This window comes from Artibeus jamaicensis, unplaced genomic scaffold (assembly GCF_021234435.1).
Source record: "Artibeus jamaicensis isolate MK-2021 breed Jamaican fruit bat unplaced genomic scaffold, CSHL_Jam_final contig_332, whole genome shotgun sequence".
Lineage (NCBI taxonomy): Eukaryota > Metazoa > Chordata > Mammalia > Chiroptera > Phyllostomidae > Artibeus > Artibeus jamaicensis.
This window is the reverse complement of record NW_026521788.1, coordinates 12,198,438-12,211,644: the sequence shown is the minus strand read 5'-3', so window position 1 is coordinate 12,211,644 and position 13,207 is coordinate 12,198,438. Positions and strand designations below refer to the sequence as shown.

The 13,207-nt window shown below is 37.4% G+C and overlaps 3 pseudogenes; 1 reads left to right on the top strand and 2 right to left on the bottom strand.

Moving 5' to 3' along the window:
• Positions 1-1,530: 1,530 nt before the first annotated feature.
• LOC119045273 (dnaJ homolog subfamily A member 1-like) lies at positions 1,531-2,644 on the bottom strand (annotated as a pseudogene).
• A 223-nt stretch (positions 2,645-2,867) lies between these two features.
• Positions 2,868-12,449, top strand: LOC119045265 (growth/differentiation factor 3-like; annotated as a pseudogene).
• Positions 12,450-12,609: 160 nt separating this feature from the next.
• On the bottom strand, positions 12,610-12,957 carry LOC119045264 (synaptophysin-like protein 1; annotated as a pseudogene).
• Positions 12,958-13,207: the final 250 nt, after the last annotated feature.

Sequence of the window (13,207 nt, the reverse complement as noted above, 5' to 3'; positions counted from 1 at the left end):
AGGAGGAACACACCAATGCATATCATAATTACATTACCCAAAATTAAAGATAAGGAGAAAATCTTAAAGCAGCAAGAGGAAAGGAGACAGTTACCTACACAGGAGTTCCCATAAGACTATCAGCTGATTTCTCAAAAGAAATGTTGCAGGTCAGAAGGGGCTAGTAGCAAAGAAGTACTCGAAGTCATGAAAGGCAGGGACCTACATCCAATATTACTCTATCCAGCAAAGCTATCATTTAGATTGGCAGGGCAGATAAAGTGCTTCCTAAACAAGACAAAGTGAAAGGAGTTCATCATCACCAAGCCCTTATTATATGAAATGTTAAAGGGACTTATCTAAGAAAAAGAAGATAAAAAATGTGAACAGTAAAATGACTACAAACTCACAACTATCAAAAACTGAATATAAAAAAATGAACTCAGCAAACAACTAGAACAGGAACACATTCATAGAACTAGAGATCACATGGAGGGTTATCAGTTGGGAATGGGTGGGAGAAGAATAGGGGAAAAGGTATAGGGAGTAAGAAGTATAAATGGTGCAAAATAGACATGGAGAGATTAAGAATAGTATGGGAAATGGAGAAGCCAAAGAATTTATATGTATAACCCATGGACATGAACAAGGTAGGGGAATGATGGTGGAAGTGGGGCTACAGGGCAGAGGGAAATAAAGGGGAGAGGAAAATGGAACAACTATAATAGCATAATCAATATAATATATTAAAAAATAAATAAAGGACTCATGGACAAAGACAAAGAGGGGGCCAGAAGGACAATTGAAAGTGGAAGGTAGGGGTGGGTTGGAGAGAGGAAAACAATGAGGGGGAAATGGGTACAACTGTAATTGAACAAGAATAAAAATATTTAAATAAATTTTATTATTTCTTAAAAAGAGAAATTGTGAAAGTGTATTAATTTCAAAAAATATGCCAAAAAAGTAATCATTCTATTTTATACACTTCAGTTGTGAAAATCATTTATGTAGTAACAATGATAGAAACCATGGAATATTACTTAACTCAAAACAATGGTATAACCATACTGGGAAGATTTTATAAGGAGTACAATGTAATGATTTTCATTTCCTGGAGTTTGGAACTTTGTACGTATGTAAAGAGAGTTAAGTCCCTGGGTTCCCTATATAGATATTGCCTATGAAAAATCAAGAGGTTGCAATACATGCACATTGTTTAGCAAAATGAAGGTACATACCTAGGTTTTAGGAAATGGGGAGAGTGTTAGGAAAGAGGAATAGGCCTGTAATTGTTCATAAACAAATCTCAGGGATTTATTTGACTTTACATTGTGTAAAAGAAATAATGTACATAATAAGAGACAGAAACTATCTTCTTTTTTTTGTGCTTTTATATTTTGAGTTTATTCTTCATGTATGTTTTGAAACACTGCTGTAGTTGAATATTAAAACAAAAGCAATATCAAGAAAGTGAGCATATTGTGATTACAGTCCTTCACTCATTCACTACTGTATATAAAATCCAGCAGTGAGTGTTACTCACTGACCCCATTAAGAGGTGTGACACTGAACACCACCCCTCGGAGGATGTTCATCATCCTCACATGTTTCTTCATTGTAAATGCACCATCTTTCTTGACTTGGATCAAAGTCCACCAGCCCTACCTGGTCCCTTTCATTAGTCTCTTCTACTTCCTTTCTGCTAGGAGTTTTTTTTCCAGCAAGAGAGTTTATCGGTAGAGAGAAAGCCATTCTCAGGAAAGTTTACCTTAAATTCAATGATTAGGTGACCCTTTTCATATGGTCTCCAATAAAATGGCATGCCTTCATTTAACACACTTGATATCTCTATGCTTCACAATCTGACCTGGATGAGAGGTGCTGACTGTGGTTCAGTTGTCAAGAGTAGCTATTGGCTTCTGGAAGCCACACAATGCCTCAACCAGCTGTATGCCCATACACATGAAAAGGTCTTCTCCTCACCGAGTGAAAACAGTTTGGTCCTTCTGCTCTAAAAAAATTATATCTCCTGGCTCTAGTCCTGGCTCTTGGTCTTATTCATCATGGAATGTTCTCTTCTTGCCATCTTTCATGCCTTTGTCAACTCGAACTTCTAGAATTGTCTTCTCTTGAACTATCTTCCTTCCATTGCAGCTTTTACATCTATCTTTAGAACTGATCCATTCCCCATGGCCCTGGCACTCCACGCATGCAGAGTGAATTTGCTGAAGTCTACTGCTCCTTTCTTACCACCTCAGCCTTCACATTAGTCACAGATCACATTATTTTGCAGAGCTAGTTTTCTTGTTGCACCATAACATAAATCTTCTAAGGTTACTGAGAGCTGATGCACATTTTCACTTCTCTCCCTCTGCATCCTTCCTCCTCCTCCAAAAAGCATATCAAAGATTTCCATGGGGGAGCCAAAACCACTATCTACTCCACCTTCTTTAATTGCCTGCTCTCTTCCTGTATCGTATAATCCCCCTTTCTTTGCATCAGAGAGCACTTCCTAAACTTGAGAAATCTGTTTAAAGTTCTCTTCTTCATCTGGATTCTTATCAGGGTGGTACCTCAAGGCCAGCTTCCTGTAAGCCTTTTCCAATTCTTCCTGGGTGGCACTGGGTTTGACCCCCAAAAGATAATAGTAAGTGGTTTCTTTCATCGTTTTTTACAACCAGGTGAGCTGTCGGAGGCAGGTGTGGAGGAGCGAGAAAGAGCGTATTACTGCACCCAGCTCTAAAAGCCACTGTTCCTCTGCTTCCCGCAGAGTGTTCCAGAAAGTTCCTTAGAAACTATTTTCAAAGCACTTATAACTTGGGCATTCTAGCTGGGGTGTCAACCATGTATCCGTAAATAAAATGATGCATAATGCCAGATGTATGACAATGGTCCGTAGAGATTTAGCCAATAGGAGTTCAGAAGAGGAATACAGTGCCTCTAAAAGAGCAGGAACAAAAGTGTTCCTGGAGCCAGTGGGCTTGAGTTGAGCCTTAAAGATGGGTGAAGCAATACTTTGTTCATGCTACACCAAGCCCTTGCTTACAAAAGGCCTTCTGCTCTCATCTGGGATTTGGATATCTGAAATGAAGCTTTGGGTAAGTGCTGTTGTCAATAGGGTCTTTTCCTGGCAAACAAATGACATTAAATACCAGCCAAAGGGAAGTCAAAGAACCACAACAAGGGTATATCCTTCGAACTTAATAATGCCAGAAATAGGTCGTTTCCACTTCATTCTCCTAGAGTGTTGTTATCAGCTGGGGGCTATTTTGCTGCCCAGGGTATATTTGGCAATACATAAAGATGTTTTTGATGGGAGAAGGGCTACTGGCATCAAATGGGCAGAGACCAGGGATGCCTCTATACATCTGCGATGTATAGGACAACCCTGCACAACAGAGAATTATCTATCCCATGCCAAATGTCAGTAGTGCTGAGGGTAAGAAACCCTAAGCTAGATCATCCAATCCTGTTCCCTGTGCATGGTGACCAAATGGAAGAGGGGGAAGTGGAAGCCATACATATATTATATCCTGAAAGATTACAGAAACATCTCCCAAGCACACTCGTCTCCATAGGTGGGTTGCTGATATTCTAAAGTTTAATAGTCAAAGCATTCCTTGGGGTTAAAACATTGCATCTCCAGAAGTTCTCAATTAAAAGGAAGGGGTGACCCATCAAAGCAGTGACATCAAATAAGTTTCATCTTGATGCCGAATCTGATCAGTTGGAAGTGGTTGCCAAGAACACTGTGTTCAAAAGGATTCTGGGGGCTCATCTGGATAGAGAAGAAACATGGTTGACTCATGGTGTATGAACAGATAGAGGGGGATAAGTAGGGACATGTACAACATGTTTGCCTTTTTTAAAAACTGAGGTATAACTGACATATAACACTATATTAATTTCAGGTGTACAGCATAATGATTTGATATTTGTATATATTATGAATTGATCACCATAATAAGTCTAGTTAACATTTGTCTAGTTTGTTTAGACTTATTTGTCTAAGTAAGTCTAGTTACAAGCATTTTTTTCTTATGAGGAGGATTTTTAAGACCTACTCTGTTAGCAATTTTCAAATATGCAATACAGTATTATGGACTATAGTCTATTAACTCTATTTGCCTTTATTATCTGTTGGGTTCAATGATTGGGTTTACTTTTCAGCTTAGTAGGGAGTCACTTAAGAACATAATATGTTTTAATATTAGTATCAAAGGTGAACGGTAGACAGACAAATAGCCCCATGAAGATGTCCATGTCTTGATCTCCGGGACTTGTCAATATGTTATGGTACCTGGCAAGGGGGAGTTCAGGTTGCCAATCAGCTGACTGCAAAATAGGAAAATTATCCTGAATTATTCAGGCAGGCTCAAGGTAAGCACAGGGGTAATAACTGAAAGTCAAAGTAAGAAAGAGTCAGAGTAAAATGTGATGACAAAAGCAAAATCAGAGATACACAATCTAAGACTCAAAGCCCTATTGCTGGCTTAGAAAATGGAAAAAAACCACAAGCCCTAAGGGAAGCGTCTAGACTGGTAGGTCTCCCCAGTGGTGAACTCAGGCCCTGTAGAGGGCAGCAGGCAAGTGTGGAGTGCTGGAAGACAGGAGTAATAGATCCATAAAGGGAAAACAAAGGGGTCCTGAGAGAAGAGACCGTGACAAACTTGACCTATTTCATTGTGTTCCTAAACACAAACCCTAGACTTGGGTCTCCAGAGAAAGATAGGACAGAGCAGGATTTCCTTCTGGAATTTGGCAGAAACATAGGTAGAGACTTGCGGAGTAGCCCAAGGGAATCAGTCACTTCATGGTTCCCAGCAGGTAACCTCATTTTCCTACCATGCGCCTGGCCAGCATCTTACCTGAATTAACATGAGGGACAGCCTTCCTGACTAGAGCACAGGCTGCAAATCTGGAACATTTTTGAGGTTTGACTCCAAGCTCTTCCTGCAATACTTGAATAATCGCCATCCCCACTCAAACCAATTCGAGTTTGATTTGTGTAAAAACTCTTAGCCAGAGTCCTTTATTACTCTCAGTTATATGATTGATTACCTTAAACTGTACTAGGAATAGGCTAAGGCATCAAAAACAGAAAAATCTGCTTACACAGTCTTTGGATCTGAAAACCAAATGGAAACATTAATATCTTAAAGCTGAAAGCAGTTACTGGATAAACTCTTAAGGAACCTTAAACAACCTATTGAACCAAAACAACATCTTGTCCCACAAATGCTTTCAATTCATGTTATGAAATAAAACAGACATCATGTTTCTACCCTTCAGAACATAAAACATAGTACTGAGCTTCCAGTGCTATGAAATAGATATACAACTTCAGAAAATAAAATGAGTACGTTTCCTTCTGTCGAAAAATAATTATAGTTTCATGTTTATTTTTTTCAGGTTGAACCTATTACCAGATAATTATTTCAAAATGAATCTCTTTCCCAATCTTCTGGAAAAGAATGCTTGGTATGTTTTGACTGTTCAGTGTGCCATCATGCATTTTATGAGCTCTTTGACTAATCTGATGCTAATGTATTCTTTTCAGGCAAAAGAAAAAGACCATGCCAAGTGGCACCTGAGTTGTTCAACAAATCTTCGCTTGGTTTAATACGCCAAAGAAAGGAAGACTAGTCTGTAATCTTTAAAAAAAAAATCACATTCTCCCATAAAGTCTTCCCTGAATGGCTGTCTTCAATAGCACCAGGCTATTCTCCATCATAACCCTTAATGCACACATTCAATGTCTGAACTAGCAATAATCTCTTCACTGTCTGTTAGAGGGTAAGGACCATGTTGTGTGTATTCTCTGCCCCATTCCTAGTGCCTAATACTGTGCTTGGTACATAGTAAATCTATTTAAACATATTTTCAGTTAAGAAATGAATAAGCAAGAAACTGCTTCCTTCTCTAAGGACCGAGCAGTTTAATCCAAGACATCTAAGTGCTTTAAATAACTCTTCCTAGACAATACAAATGACATGGAAATTTCCTAAATATACTATTTGTTGAGGAAACATTTCTTTATTTGTTCAACCACACTACAAAAACACTCTTACCTTGTCATTTCTACAGCATGTTTACATTTATTGAAAATGTATCTAATATTTTATTTTTTAAACATTTGTCGAGCTTATATCTTATTGAATCATACCATTTATGTTTTTACCTTGTATGCTCTTTAGACTCCTTCTCTGCCTCCTCTGGTATTGGATGCTGCAGATAAAGCACCTTAGCTGTTCTAGCTTCAGGTTACCATTTAAATGCCGGCATAAACCCATCTCAGCCCCTAGATTGATTTTAACACAGAACATGGAAACGGGCTTCTTGTGAAGAAACGCTCAGACATTAGATATGAGACAGCAAAGAAATGGTCAAGCTTGATTTGAAAGTATGTCTCAAAAAGTAAGTACACTTCTAAGGAGACGGTTTACTAGTTTACAACCCTGAGATCAAGAAACAGGGTTTCCAGGGAAAACTAGCAGCATGTGTGACACCATCAGAGGAGGGAACAAGGTAGGTTTAGGGAGGATTATATATCTGCTCGAAGCTGCTGCTCATCTTGTACCACATTTCAACTCTTTCCCTCCTTCCTTCCTCCAGTCTTCAGAAACGTGGATTTGGGTAACTCTATCGGCCTTGCCTCTTATTGCAAAAAACAAACAAACAAACAAACAACAACAATAAAAAAGTCTTGTCATTTAGTTACTGGAAGACAGTCTGTTGCATGAATTATATATATATACTTTTAATTACTGTCCAAGAGGGACTAAAAGCAGTACTGTACAAGCATTCAGAGTTTGCCCCTCTGTGACTACATTCTTGCCTACAAGCCTTCAGTGAAGCTAACTGGGACCATGAGTAAAAGATCTGAAAATTGGAAGATAAGAGACAGGCTAAAGATATATGTTGCTTTTCATCTTAGAAAGAGAAAAAAACTTACCTTGTTCTGGGAGAACAAGGGCGCGTGCAAGGTTGAGGAAGATTGGTGAGCTGCCAGTCTTTGGAAAGAGCTTTAGAGTGTGTAGGGAATGGAACAAGAGATGTTGAAATAGTTTTTAAGAGTTCTGCTAGATATTCTTTTGGCATTCTTTGAAAGTCCCTAGTAAATATTTGAATTACCTTGTGATGAGTTTTGGTTGTCAAACTTGTGTTTATTTGAATGTGAGGCATCATACAGCCTGGATGTCATGGGGTCCCGTGTTTAAATGGGCTTTCTCCCTTGCTCTCTTCCTTTATCCCTATATGTAGGGGAACCAATACAGTAGAACTCAACTAATCGGAGTTTTCTTAGCTTATTTTTATGATCCCAGAGAACTCTTAGGAAAGACAAATAAATGAAAGAGAATTATTTCATACTAGAAATTCTATTAGAACTCACATACACATAACTGTTGCAGGATATGTACATTCCAGCATTTAATAATGTCTACATCTACAACTCTAATCTTTAAATATGAACATCCAATTAAAGTTCAGAATGATGACCCTGAGATACATAGGGTGGTAACACCCAATGCAAGTTACGGGTGATGTACATAGAATTGTGCACTTAAAACCTATATAATTTTATCAACTACTGTCACGCAATAAATTTAATTTAAACAATTTTTTATTAAAAAACATAATTTCTTATACATACTAAAGGGAAAAAAATAACCAAAATAAATCCCTTCTAGCCCTGTCTGGGTGGCTCAATTGGTTGGAGCATCATCCCATACACCAAAAGGGATAATGGGTTCTATTTCCGGTCTGGGCACCTCCCTAGGCTGTAGGTTCCAACCCTGGTCTGGGCATGTACAGGAGGCAAATAATGGATGTTTTTCTCTCACACTGATATATTTCTCTTTTCCTCTCACTTCTTGTCTCTCTAAAACATATCCTTGGGTGTGAGTTAAAATAAATAAAAAATAAAAATAAAAGACATCCCTTCTAGCTCTGGGCATTGTGGTAAAGGGCAGTTTGGCCACTTTAAAGATATATAGCACGCAATTCAAAAAGGGATCAGCAGTGAGTCACTTGTGGCCCCAGGTATATAAAAGGAAACCTCACCTTGCCATAACCAATCATTTTTGCTGTTTCTTTCCTTAATAGGCAAGATAATGAGCATGACCTGAAAGTTCATTGGCATCTCTCTATACACTGAGGAAGCTCTAAAATACCGAAGAGCAAAGCAGCTAGACCTTTCTCTCACTGGAAACTTTTTCCCCAAATGATCCATTTCTACCAGTTTTGTTTATATTTCCTGAACTAAGACAGGGAGAGGGCAGACTCTCACAGCCACACAACATTTATAGACAACACTATGGGCAGTCTTTTTTTCCCCCTTATTTTTCTTCTTCTTTTTTTTTTTTTTTGCCTCTTTTCATTCCTGTTAAGAAGAAAGCCCTAAATTTCAACTTCTCTTGATGGTTTGCATCTCAGCCCACACAACTGGCAGAGCCCTGAGTCCCAAGACCTCCCCAAAACATAAAGATGCCTGGGAATCTGAAACAGGTACCACTGGTTATTGTAACAGTACAGGCTTTCTGTTTTCATTTGCTACCGTTTCTTAAACAATTCTTTAGACATAGCTTTCAGGTCCCTCACTATATCTTTTTTTCCCACTGGCAGTCTTACCCTGATTCCCTCTTGCCCTTCTCAGGCTTTGGCTCCCACCATCTCTGCTAGAATTGATATCAACACCACGGTTGTGTTTATGTCTCCCCCCAGTGCCAGGCCCACTGATGTGGTGAGTGGGCTCTGGGAAGTGGAGCCGAGGAGGCTGAGTCATCAGTCATCATCTTCTGTCTCCCTGGGCCTGACCAAAATGACAGAGGCTCTTCTGACTAAAGTGTCCATCACTGGGAGACCACAGCAGAAAGGAGGTGGGGGACTTGTCCCCTTTGACTCTAACCACTCTAAGAAAGGACAGATTTTTGGCAGGGTGGTAAGGAGGCGGTCATATAGAAATCTCAATGCAACTTCCATTTTCTTTTGTTCTTCAGGCCACAGCTTAAATGTAAACCTTTCAAAATGGAAAAACCACTTTGGAAAGCTACTAAGTGGAAAGCCACTAATGCTGAACATATACATATTCTGTGACCCAGCATTTCCACTTCTGAATATGTATGTATATGCATACATACACATATATAATGTGTTTATATTACATATTCCTATTCTATACCATATATCTAATATATGCATAGAAATAATGTATAAATCTATTCATACATTCACCAAAATACAGGTATAGGAATAATCATAGTAACACCACTTATAATAGTTAAAAGCAGAAACTACCTAAGTATCTACAAGCAGAATGGGATAAATAAATTGCTGTATATTCTCATGGTCAAATACCACACAGCAATGGTAATGAAAGAACTATAACTATACATGAGAATACTGCTGAATACCACAAACATAATACTGAGCAAAAAAAAAAAAAGCAGAGAAAAAGAGAAGTAAATACTATGTGGTTTCATTTATATAAAGACAAAAAGTAGACTAAATTAATCTGTGCTGTTAGAAGTAGAATAGAGATTACCACTGGGGTTACGTCTGGAAGGGAGAATGAGGGAGGTCCTCTGTCGTGCTGGTACTATAGATTTCTGAACAGTACATTTTAAATGGTTAAAATGATGACTTTTATGTTATATATACTTCACCACAATAAAAAAAAGTCATCTTCTCGTATACTTTCCTGATCACCTCACAGAAAGCACTGCACTTTCAGTCATTCCTATCGCAAAGCCATGTTTATTTCCACCACAGCACTTTCATTACTTGCTACTTTCTCATTATTTATCTGTCCTTGTTAACTTTATTGATGATGTTTACTAGAATGTAAGCTCCATGAGGATTGGTATCTTGTCTTTGTTATTCAACTCAACTCATTTACTAGCTCCTAGATACAAAACAAAATAAATGTTTGCTGGATCAACAAATTTTCTGGGTGACCTGAAGCAAATTATGAAACACTTCTGTAAATATTTTATTTTTTCATTCATTCTACAATATTAAGCATTTACGTATATATTGTAGAGGACTCAAAAGTGAAACAAGGTAGCATGTTCTTATAGAAACAAAGCTAGCTCTTGCAAGTAGCAGTGCATTCCCAGTCTTGAGCTCTTGGGTAGAGGCTAGATCAGAACAGCACATAGATTAAAATTCAATGTGACAGATCAGATTGTTTAATGTTATCTGCTTCCAGAACTTGTTGAGAAAGATTCTAAAGCCCATTCTGGACTCAGCAGAAAAAAAAAGAAATGTCATTAATAAAATTAGTGATCTCTAATGATACTTTATAGAGAGAATCATAAAAAAAATCTAACAAAAAACTACTAGAACTGATAAATTAATTCAATTAAGTAGCAGGATACAAAACAAATATTCAGAAATTGGTTAAAGTTGTATATACCAATAATAAACTATCAGAAATGAAAACTAAGAAAACAATCCCATTTATAATTACACCAAAAAATAAAAATAAAATACCTAGGAATAAATTTACCCAAGGTGATAAAATTATAAGGCACTGAAAAAAATACAAATAAATGGAAGCATATACCATGTTCATGAATAGGAAGAATTAACATAAATAAAATGTCCATACTACCCAAAGCAATCTATAGATTCAACATAATTCCCATCAAAATAGCAATGAAATTTTTCATAGAGCTACAACAAATAATCCAAAAATTATTAAAACCATAAAAGATTCCAAATAGCCACAGCAATCTAAAAAGAACAAAATCATAGGTATCATGCTACTTGATATCAAATTACACTGCAAGGCTATAGTAATTAAAACATCATGTACTGGCATAAAAAACAGACTTATAGATCAATGGAGCAGAACAAAGAACCCAGAAATAAACCCATGCCTTAATGGTCAATTAATATATGACAAAGAAGGCAAGAATACACAATGGGGTAAAGATAGTTTATTTAATAAATGGTATTGGAAAAACTGGACAGATATATGCAAAAAATGAAACTACATCACTTTCTTACACCATGTATAGGAATAAACTCAAAATGTATTCAAGTCTGACCTGGCTGGTGTAGCTCAGTGAACTGAGCATGGGCCTGTGAATCAAAGGGTTCACAGTCAGGGCATATGCCTGGGTTGCAGGCCAGGTCCCCAGTAGAGGACACATGAGAGGCAACCACGCATTGATGTTTCTCTCCCACTCTTTCTCCTTTCCTTCCCCTCTCTCTAAAAATAAATAAATATATATATATTTTAAAATGTATTAAAGTCTTAAGTAATACTCAATACTATAAAAATTCTAAAAGAAAATATTGGCAGTAAAATCCCTGACATTTCTATTAGCAATAGTTTTTCTGATATATCTTCTTAGGCAAGGGAAACAAAAGAAATATAAACAAATGGGACACATCAAACTAAAAATTTTTTTTTGCATAGCAAAGAAAACCATCAACAAAACAAAAAGAAACCTACTGAATATGATAACATATTTGCCAATGATACATCCAATAAGGGATTAATATCCAAAATTTATAAAGAACTCATACAACTAAACAACAAAGAAAACAAATAGTCCAATTAAAAATGGACAGAAAACCTAAAGAGATGCTTCTCCAAAGAGGACATACAAATGGCCAATAGACATGTGAAAAAATGTTCAACATCACTAATTATCAGACAAATGCAAATTAAAACCACTATGAGATATTACTTCAGACCTGTCAGAACGACTATCATCAACATATCAAGAAACAAGTGTTGGTGAGGATGTGGAGAAAAGGGAATGTTCTCACACTGTTGGTGGGAGTGCAGATTGGAGTAGCCACTATTTCCACAGTACCATGGCAGTCAGTACCATGATCTCAAGGAGTCTTTCACTTTGACATGCTAGATGTGGCTAAGGATTGAAATAATAACCTGAGAACTTAGGTTTGTTCCTACAGATACTGGTCAAAGGACACAGGGATGCTGGGGTAAATTTTCAGCTTGGAGATACCTGTGCCAGACTAAGATGCTGTCTTCATGCTTCCTGGCTAGTGATAACCCTCAATGCTGAGCAGTGTCATCATGCTTCCCAAAAAAGAAGGGAAGCCATCCCTGCCTCTAATGCTTCTTGCAAGAACAACTACCATTGTTACCAGCTATTCATGAACTTCCAGGACATGGATTGTCATAACTGGATCATTGCCCCCAAGGGGTTCATGGCAAATTACTGCCATGGAGGTTGTCCTTTCTCATTGACAATCTCTCTCAACAGCTCCAGTTATGCTTTCATACAAGCGCTGATACATGCTGTTGACCCAGCAATTCCTCATTCCTCAGGCTGTTTGTATTCCCACCAAGCCGTCCCCTATCTCCATTGCTTTATCAGGGCAATGATGACAATGTTGTGCTATGGCATTATGAAGTCATGGTGGTTGATAAATGTGGGATGGGTAGGCAGTCAGAAATGGAAATTGAAGAAGTGTTGTTAGGGTAAAGCTTTTAATTTAAAAAATGGCTTTTTAAATTTTTTAGATTAATTAAATAAAATAAATTAAAAATTTTAATTTTATATAATTTAAATAGCCATTACTTTTATTAGAAACAAATAATGATTCTCAAGATGTTGGCAACAGGTCATAGTACAGATGTAAGTGTCATACATGTACTTCTCCTTTGAATTTTACTCCAGTAGGAGGTGCAATACCTCCTTGGCTAGGTAAAGCAGAAGTTTTTGCTGTGTGAGTTGGTCTCCTTGTACACAAACCATGCATTTCCTCCCCAAAACATCATATTCAGAAAGCAGAAGATCACAGATACATTTAGAGATCCAATACTAGTCATAGGACCAAAATAACACATCATTCTTTGAAGATTACAGGGTGCATGTTCCTGGATAATATTGTCACAGATGGGTATTTTAATATCTGTAAGATCTTTAGCCTAGGTGGGAGTGCTTACCAGCCACAAAAAGTTGCAACAAGGATAACAACAGTGTCAGCCATGGAAGTTTTTTACTATTCCAACACAGGTTTGTGTAATGAACACAGAGCAGAAAAGCAGCAATGCAGTACAGGAAGAAAAGACTGCAAACATAAAGTAGAATTGGGCAGAAGAATTTCTGATATCCCTCTGGGATGTCTCCAAACATACCAGCATCCAAACTTTAGGTGTGCCAGAAAGAGGAAAAGAAGACTGATAAATTGAAAACGTATTTGAAAACATAATGAAAGCAAACTTCCCTAATTTGGTGAA